The sequence below is a fragment of the Meleagris gallopavo genome, chromosome 1 (assembly GCF_000146605.3).
Source record: "Meleagris gallopavo isolate NT-WF06-2002-E0010 breed Aviagen turkey brand Nicholas breeding stock chromosome 1, Turkey_5.1, whole genome shotgun sequence".
In the NCBI taxonomy this organism is placed as follows: Eukaryota; Metazoa; Chordata; class Aves; order Galliformes; family Phasianidae; genus Meleagris; species Meleagris gallopavo.
The window spans coordinates 4408591-4417466 of record NC_015011.2 but is presented as its reverse complement, the minus strand read 5'-3'; positions in this window follow the sequence as shown (position 1 = coordinate 4417466).

Sequence of the window (8876 nt, the reverse complement as noted above, 5' to 3'; positions counted from 1 at the left end):
TTTCCTTTTTTTTTCACCTCTGACATTTGTTTTTTAAACATTCATTCCCCGGCCATGTGCTTTGCTGGTCTCCGGGTGTTATATGCAGGGAGGTAACATCTAATTGTGGTTTTCCTGAGGGTGCTGAAACATTTAAAATGCATACAGGCTCGAGGTCAGTGTCCTGGAAGTGTCAGCTTTCCCCTTGGAGGAAGCCGGTGCAAGTGGTACCTCGTGAATCACTCTCCCAAGGCTGTATACCTAAGATTCTCAAATTCTGCCTGAAGGAGGGAAGAAACACAGCTCAAACACTATTTATCACTCCTGTCTTTCAACAGCACTAGCAGAGTCACCCAATATCTGCAGCACTGCCGAGAGACTCCCGTCCATGTCTGCAAGGAAGGTCATGCAGAGGTAACTGAGTGCCGTCACAATTAACCATTTCTCTTGACCTGATGGATTTTCTCCCTTTAAATCAAGTCCTGGGCATAGGTTGGTTGTGTTCCTATCGTGTTCCCATGATCTTGGTGTGCCATTCTCTCTAGAATTGAGTGATCAGTGGTGAGATGATAAAATGATTTTTGTAAGCCTCTGCTGGGGTTCTCATGATGGGAACTCCCATTCCAGGCTGGTGAGGTCCCAGTTTGCAGGAATCAAAATGAAATAGCAATGTCAGCACTGTTTTTATTATGGTGTATTTGATTCATGCTGTATCTCACTCGTAAGACATAGATGGCCTTGCAAATATCAGTGAGCTTTGCTCTGTCTCGAGTAGGCGGAGCTATTATTAGCAGTAGATCAAACATAACTGTGATATTAGGTTGGGATTTACACTAAGACATCTCTACATTCCCAGATTACAGAAGAGCAACTGGAGAGCTTGTGAAAATGCATAACTTCAACTCATCTAAACTCACTTTTCTTTCACAGCCAGTACCCAGTGCGTTGGAAGAAGCCAATGCATCATGATGCCTTAGCAGCCTTCCAAAAATCAGTCCTAGGGGTAAGAGAGTTGAGGGGAGTGGAGGGGAGGGACGGGAGGGGAGGGGAGGGGAGGGGAGGGGAGAGGAGAGGAGAGGAGAGGAGAGGAGAGGAGAGGAGAGGAGAGGAGAGGAGAGGAGAGGAGAGGAGAGGAGAGGAGAGGAGAGGAGAGGAGAGGAGAGGAGAGGAGAGGAGGATATCTGCTATTATTAACGTTCATCATTCTGCCTGGATAGAAATGTGCAATCTCAATTTGTTGGTACTGGTCAATATGTCACTCATAGATTAAATAAAGCTTTCCTTACATTGAACATCTCTATAGGTTGTCTAGAGAGAACAGTAAAATGTCACAATCCCTGTTAATGATGGCATTTCTCAAGTCAGGACATGTTGGCCAGGCTTGATTATTGATCACAAACCAAGCAGATTAAGCTCAAGTATGATCTGGAAAATATTTGCCTTTTTCTATAAGCAGTGGAGGAGTTCTCTTCATAAACGAAATCAAAAATTAAGGAGAGAAAAACACAATTATAATAGAATTGAAACAGACTTTTTTAGTTTTGTGATGAATTATTAATTATTGGTCTAGGCAAAATATTTTGAGAGAATAACGTTGAGAATGTTGAAATTAGACATTTCGAGATTCATTTTCTCACAGATTCTATCAAGTAGCTTCAAATCCAGTTTTTGGCTTGCTATTTTCCAGTATGTCTAAAATTAAAAAAAAAAAAAAAAATAAGCTCCAGAGAGACTATGAATTGTTTGCTATACCAGGAACTTAGTTCCTTAGTTAGAAAAGAATGCATTGATATAATGTAATACCATCTTTCATAGAATTAAATCTCATGTTATTAATCTTTAGAATCTTTAGAATTCTCAGATTGGCAGCTGAACCCACTGATTTTTGTACAGTCATGCTTTGTGGGTTGTCATGGTTTCAGATTAAGAAGAGCCATCAAGACTTGACCTTCAGAAAACAGTGTTTCTGAAACTGAGCATCACCTACTTCCTGCCATGGAAAAGCACTGTAATATTAAGTGTAAGTATGGTAAAAGGAGTTTTGGCTGTGTTAAGGTCACTAACTGGAGCTGGTCTGGGCCGGTACTGTCAGGTAGCCACTGTATTCTGTGATTTTAACCTAGATGTTGCTAACATCACACTCAGAAATGTACTGCTATTCTTGCATAATGAAGGAGATACAGTAGTTTGCATCTCAAATGGTTTCACAATCTTTGATGACAGTAATTGACCTCATTTTTTCGTATATACAAAAAGATTAGGAACCTGACAATTTACAAAACTGGGCAGGTGCTGGATCCTAAACTTTTCTTCCACCATCCCAGATAGTCTTGAGATCTAATGTGAGCAAGAAAAGAAAGTTATATTTTTCAAAATGAATTTTATGTCTGCATGACCAAGATTTTATGTCAGGGAAAATGCATATGTTAAAATAGCACTCAGAAGTCTTCACTGGAGTTCTGTCCTTCAACAGAGCTGCAGTAGTGAAGTAAAACTCCCTTAAGATGATTGGAATACTAAATTCTGTGTATCTGAGGATCTTGTTTATTTACCTATACAATGGCATTTCAAGCTCTTTTAACATCATTGTTGTGCCTGGATGCCCTCCAATTACAAGCTCAGATGTAAGATAAGATAAATATTAAAATAATGTCTATAATTATTGCTGATGATGTCAGAAGGCCTTTTGATACCACGACTACCACAAAAAAAAAGAAGCAATTCAAGTCAGTTAGTTGATCATAACAGGACTGAGAGATAATCAAGTACAACCTCAACAGTGTTGTCAAAAATTAAGATGCCCAGATCTGAAAAGGTTTTGCTGGAATGCTATTTCAGTAGAGGAGTAATGCAAGATATTGTCCTGCTATTGAGCAGTGTCAAATCATCTTAACTAGGGTATCTTCTGTGCAAAGGTTAAAGGCCATCAAAGTCAGCCTTGCCTTGCACAGAGGCAATTCCTGTAGATTTTAGATTGCTACCTGAAATGGGACTTACCTCTCCCCACTCCAGTTACTGATAAAGGTGTCTTCAGCAGAGTTACTCAGTGGAAAGAAGTGAGCACTTACAGGATGTGGTTTACTTCATCCTAAAATGACTGTATAAAGTGTCAAAAAAGACCGAAACCTTAGAATGGCCTTGTTCTCTCCATTTACTGTTGAGGGAGTCCAGACATCTATCTGTAAGTAATCCTCACCCTGTGGGGTTTAAAGTTGTTGGGAAGCACCTCAAGCAGAGGTTCTCTGCATAGGTTCTCTATAGAGATCTGAAAATTCTAAATACACGCCGTTTTTTAGAAACAGAAGAAATTTTCCTGGAAATTAACTACAAAGAATACTTTAAATCAAATACTATTTCATATTTGACATGGCTTGAATGATGGGTACAACTGAGAACAGAACTTTGGTTTTATTCCAGGCTTAGTTCTACAATCCTACCACCACCAGAACCAGTTATATTGATGCAATTGAGGGCAGAGATGACCATTTAAAAATGTAAAGGACCCAATCCAAATGCTGATCCCACCCCAGTATAAATAAGGTGTAGCTCCATGTACCTTAAGCTGTAGAGGAAGTATAAATATACCAGACACAGATGGGGAAAAAATGTGCCAGATGAGGGTTGGGCCAAGTCCTTTTTGCCTTTCTTCATTTCTTGAGGACCCATGGGCTGGGAACATTTTGAAGGAAGATCACGACCATCATAACCCCCCTACTGAACATCCACTGAGTGTGGTCAAGATTACATCCTGGGCTTGAATCTCCTCCTGGGAGTTTCTTTTCTGAAAAGCCTCATGCTCCAGGACAGGTAATGGTATTTATTGATCACTTCTGACAGGTTGTCTGTTCCTTTGAGGACACAGAATGGCTGACAGCCCAGAAAATCCACCATCCAGCCCTTGCTCAAGGTTGATCTGAAGCTGACAAACAAATGGAAGGCTTTATGTGAGCACTAGTGGCTCTGGAGATGGACCCCTACAATAAAGAGGGACATTCAATAACATCTTCCAGTAGATATGAGTTGATTCAAATTTCTTAATCAACTGGATCAATCCTGCTGCACTTACTGGTGCAAACTGAACACAAAAAGCAGAGTCAGCAAGTCACTGCTTGGGCCAGCAGTCTTGGATTGAGTACAAAAGACATGGGAATGGACTCAGGAATGAGAAGAAGGAATGAGAAGGTAGCTGACTGTGTGTGCATTGGAAATGAGATTGTGCATCTTTACACACATGAGAATTCTGGCTTTGATTTAATAAAGAGAGTACAGAACATACTGATTTGCATATCAGTCTGATTAGGTGTGGGTGCTATTCTTCCTGCAATATGCTTTGATATACCAAGATGTGCTAGGACTCATGTAGGCCTGCAGTTCTGTCAGAGGTATCACTGTTCCTCATCCAGTACCACAGCTAGCATGAATGAAAATATCTCTGCACATGGACAGTGTAAAGAGTAAATCCTCCATAGGTGAATGCTCTCTGTCCACATTTCCTAAGCCACAGTCAGATACCAAGATGAAATATGGCCAAAGGAGACATTTGAAAGATATGACAGAGTGATCTAAAAACACAGTGAAGTCTTTGTGATTATGCTAAAACAGTGAGAATCTGCTTATCTGTATCAGTTTTATTCCAGACACTCATCAAAATCTATAGTCTTCTACAGGTGCTATAGATGTTTTCCAGTCCATGGCACTGGATTCTCATTGAATTCTGTCTTCTTACTGACTTAAAGGGAAAAATGGTTCATGCTCCTATCCAAGCATATTTACTGTGGAGAAGAGAGAAGACTTGAAAGTCCAGGGCCTGGAATTTAGTCATAGAAACTGGTAATTCCTGGGAATGAGCACAGAAAGAGTCCTAGCAATTGATTTTAGTAATGTTGGGGTGAAGACCTGGTCCTCAGTGTTTTAAGGCAGTCTTGTATTGAGGTGTTATTCACTCTACAGACACACAAGACACATAACATCATGTGAGAAATGTGGATTATATAGACCAGAGAGAATGGAAAGAAAATTAGATAAAAATGCAGAATTTCCTTTGTAAATCATGCAATTCATTGTAAAACATTGTAAAACATATCTGACGTATCTTTTAACACACTCTACCCTGATCCATCCTACTTGAGTAAAGCAAGCATTAGTGCTTGACCAGCCTGAGGTCTTCAGTAAGCCAGGAGACACGAAGACACACAGGCTAAATGCTTAGAAAGCCTGTTGTCACCCACCTATCTGCCAAGACATCTGTCCCTAAAAAAAAGTCCCCAGAAGCCAGCTACTTCCCCTGAAACAGTTCAGGAATAGTTTTAAAAGATTTTCTCTGTAACATAAGCTAGTGAAACAAAAAATGTGCTACTGAAACCAGAGGTAAAACCAAATCTGTGTGTTTTCCAGTTGCTCAGGCATGATAAAGTTTCAAGTCACTTTACCAATGAGACAATAAGGAGAAGTGTCTTTATCTGAACTTGCACCTGGATTTTACATCCTCACATGCAAAAGGACAGCTCTGCAGAGCAAAAGAACAGCCATTCCTGTGTGACGTCTATGCAACAGGGCTGGACATACATCATCAGGTCTCATAGACTTTCACCTTTTTCTCCCATGACCCTTCTGGAAAAGGCCAACTAAATACAGACAAAGTTGATAGTCCCATATGCACATATAATAGGTTTTTGATGTGTAGGATTTTATAGAAAAATCATCCTATGGAAATTTAATAAACAACATCCCTATGATGTACATACATGGAGTACACACTGTATGAAAATTCTTATACAAAGGTTATCAGTGTCTGACAAATTTAATCGGGTTTTCATAAAGGAAAACATCCTGCCTGCTATTAATGGAAAGGCCCTGGGTGACTGTTCAGAAATCCATCATAGATTCAGTCTCTCCTTCGTCATTTTCAGCTTTCCCATGGGTCCTGTTCAGCTCCTACTTGAGGATCCTCCTCTCCCCAGGCTCAGCATAATTCTACATTCCCCTCCACTTCCTGCCCCAAACTGGTACTTTAAAAAAAAGCCATCTATTATGAGGCAGCTACAATCCAAGATCACAGTTCAGGACCTGTATCTATTCATTACTATTTCCTCAGAATCCCTAAATATAGTATATAATTTATCACAGAATCTATAAATCTGCTCCAACATGACTCTGCAGGAAGTAAATTCATCAGCAACCATTTTTGCATGCATGCAGAGAATGGATGACCTTCTGCAACTGGCTTGTGGTTTTGCAAGGCAACTTCAACTCTTGCATAGAGAGCTCCTTTGGCCTCCCTGGCCATGGGCAGTCAGATTCAAAAGTAGTTAAGCAAACAATTGCGCTATAATATCGCAATACAGTATTAACCAGGAACTACAACAGCTCGTGGGCTAAGCCTAAGTACACATCCAGAACTTTGGCTAATTATCTGTTAGTATGAATGCCAGCCTGCGAGGCTCACAAACAAGCTTTCCCTTAGCATTTCAGTCACTTCTGTCTTCCCAGAGGACAACTTTTCATGAATTATTTCAGTGCCTCTGGAGCTGACAGTAACCCAGAGTGGAAATGTAAAAGGACAGGTTGAATAACCAGGTGTTTGTACCTTGAGAGAAAAAAAAAAATTGAGTTGAGCCGCAGGTCAGAGCCTTAATTTAAACTTATAGCAAGGGAAATACACTTCTAAGATACAGTGATCCAACAGCCACCCGGGAGTCTGAATGGCCTCAGGGAGTGTGTGAAGCAGGTATAAATTTGCAATATATTTGTGTTGTGCCTTGGTTTCTGCAGAAGGGTAGCTTAGCCACACAGGTACAGGCGTAATGTTGAAAAACCACTAAAGAGTGATAGGTGACAACACATTGCCTTTTCTGACAAGGTATGGAATCCATACCACCAATTAGCACCTGCTATACTTACATATGTTTGTTTGTTTTTTCTGAAGGATGAAGCAACAAACAAACAAACAAAAAAGCTTTCATAAAACAATATGAAGATTCAAAAATCAAACCCTGAAATGCTAGGAATAAGATTAAACTATCCACCCTCTCTCCATCTTCATTTTGTTTTTGCTTATGGCACTGATACCCAAGACATTTTCCTTTACCTGATTCAGATCACAGGGAAGGAAAACACACAAGCTGGTGGGTTTTTCGTGTTGTTCACCAACCTGCATCTAAACAATTCACAAGTGATGGATTTATCTTCGCAACACATCTTTGAGGAGAGAATGAGTCTTATCTGTTCTCTTGATTTGGGAGAACTGAAAGCCTGGATTTGCATTCAGGCTGAGAAAAGTACTCCATTTTTAAAGAATTTGGTAGTATGCAGCATTAATTCAGGTACAAGATCCCCCAGCTCCAGGAACCACTGAGAGCACTGAACATTTCTGCAGAGCAGATCTCAAGGTGTGAAACTGGGCATCCCTCAAAGGGAGGATCACACACTGTTGGTGGTCATTCCCATGTGGGGAACTGAATTCAGTGCCACTGAGGACCTCTATAAAAGAGGTATGAAAAAGTACGGTCTTTTCAGGCATAATTTACAGCTCTTTTCCATAGAAAAGTCTTCAGATTTCTCATCTGAAACAACTCTCAGATGCTGCAAAAACAAGGCAGTTTTCCCCTCGTCCCTTCACTACCCACCTGAATTCACTTCCAAACTACAACCAGTCACAAGTGAATCAGAGGTTTCAGTGACCAAAAAGAAGTATGCAAACATCCAGTTTAGGGCAATGTGTGCAGTGAAATAGGAATTAACTGGGGAGTGGAAACAATCCATGCTAAGGAACAAAACCTGTGATTTTTAGGGATGGCTTCATGCTAGCCTGGTCCTGTGGCCTCTGCTCCCATTAGCATGTTAGGAAGAGATCATCTAAAAAAAGCTGTTTGGGGGGATCAGAGATACAGGCCCATTGCCTTAAATTGGGTTTACTATGAAATAAAGGCACCCACCTGATCTGAATATCAATGCTGGTGTAGATGCATCCTTAAACAATTCATATTTCAAAAGCATAGGAGAAAAGTAAAGGTTTTACAGATAGTATTAACACCATTTTTTGTTTCTTCAGCATTGAGGCAGCCTTTGTAACCTTAAAAATATCCCCTAAGTATGTTGTGAGTGTTTGTGTGTGCACATGTGTACTGACATAGCGATGCTTCAGACAAGTCAAGGTAATAAAACTGGAATTAATATTTAGGCAGCCTTTTTGAACTCGTTAGGGATCTTGAGTGAAATATGGTTGCCACAGTCATGTCAGCACAGCAACCATTACACATGCATCCCAAAAGGTATTTTGCCTGCATAAAGACCACAGGATTTGAACACCCCTAAGGACTTCCATGGTGTTTTCTACACAGTATAGATTATCAAAGAACTGCCGTGGCTCAGAGGGCTTTCCTGATCCAAACTGTCCATCATCAGCTCTTCCCTGCAATTTCAGAAATGAAGAAAGGCCATTTCACAAGATATTTATCCAGGAAAAATACCTCTTGGCTTTTCCATAAACTAATTTTTCCTCATGTGAGGAAAGAAGGGAAGGGAAGGGAAGGGAAGGGAAGGGAAGGGAAGGGAAGGAACTGGTAGGCCACTTGTTTAATTTAGCATCTCAGACAGTAAGCATAATGGGTGCAATGTGAGTCATCCCATTCAATCCAGAACCCAGCATTAGAATATAAGACATTTGAAGTAAGAAATGCCTAGGGAAAAAAAAAAAAAAGAAGTATATATCTTTCCTAGAGTATATATAGAAAGAGTATCTGCATTTATGCCTCAAAACACAAATAAGCATCTTTCAAGATGCTTATTCTCTGAGCTAGCCCCAGTCCTGCTTCTTCTCACTCAATAGCCCTAAAAACTATTAAGCAACAGCAGAGGGGAACTGCAAGAAGAAAGTGTTTCCAGGCTTTAAGGAAAAA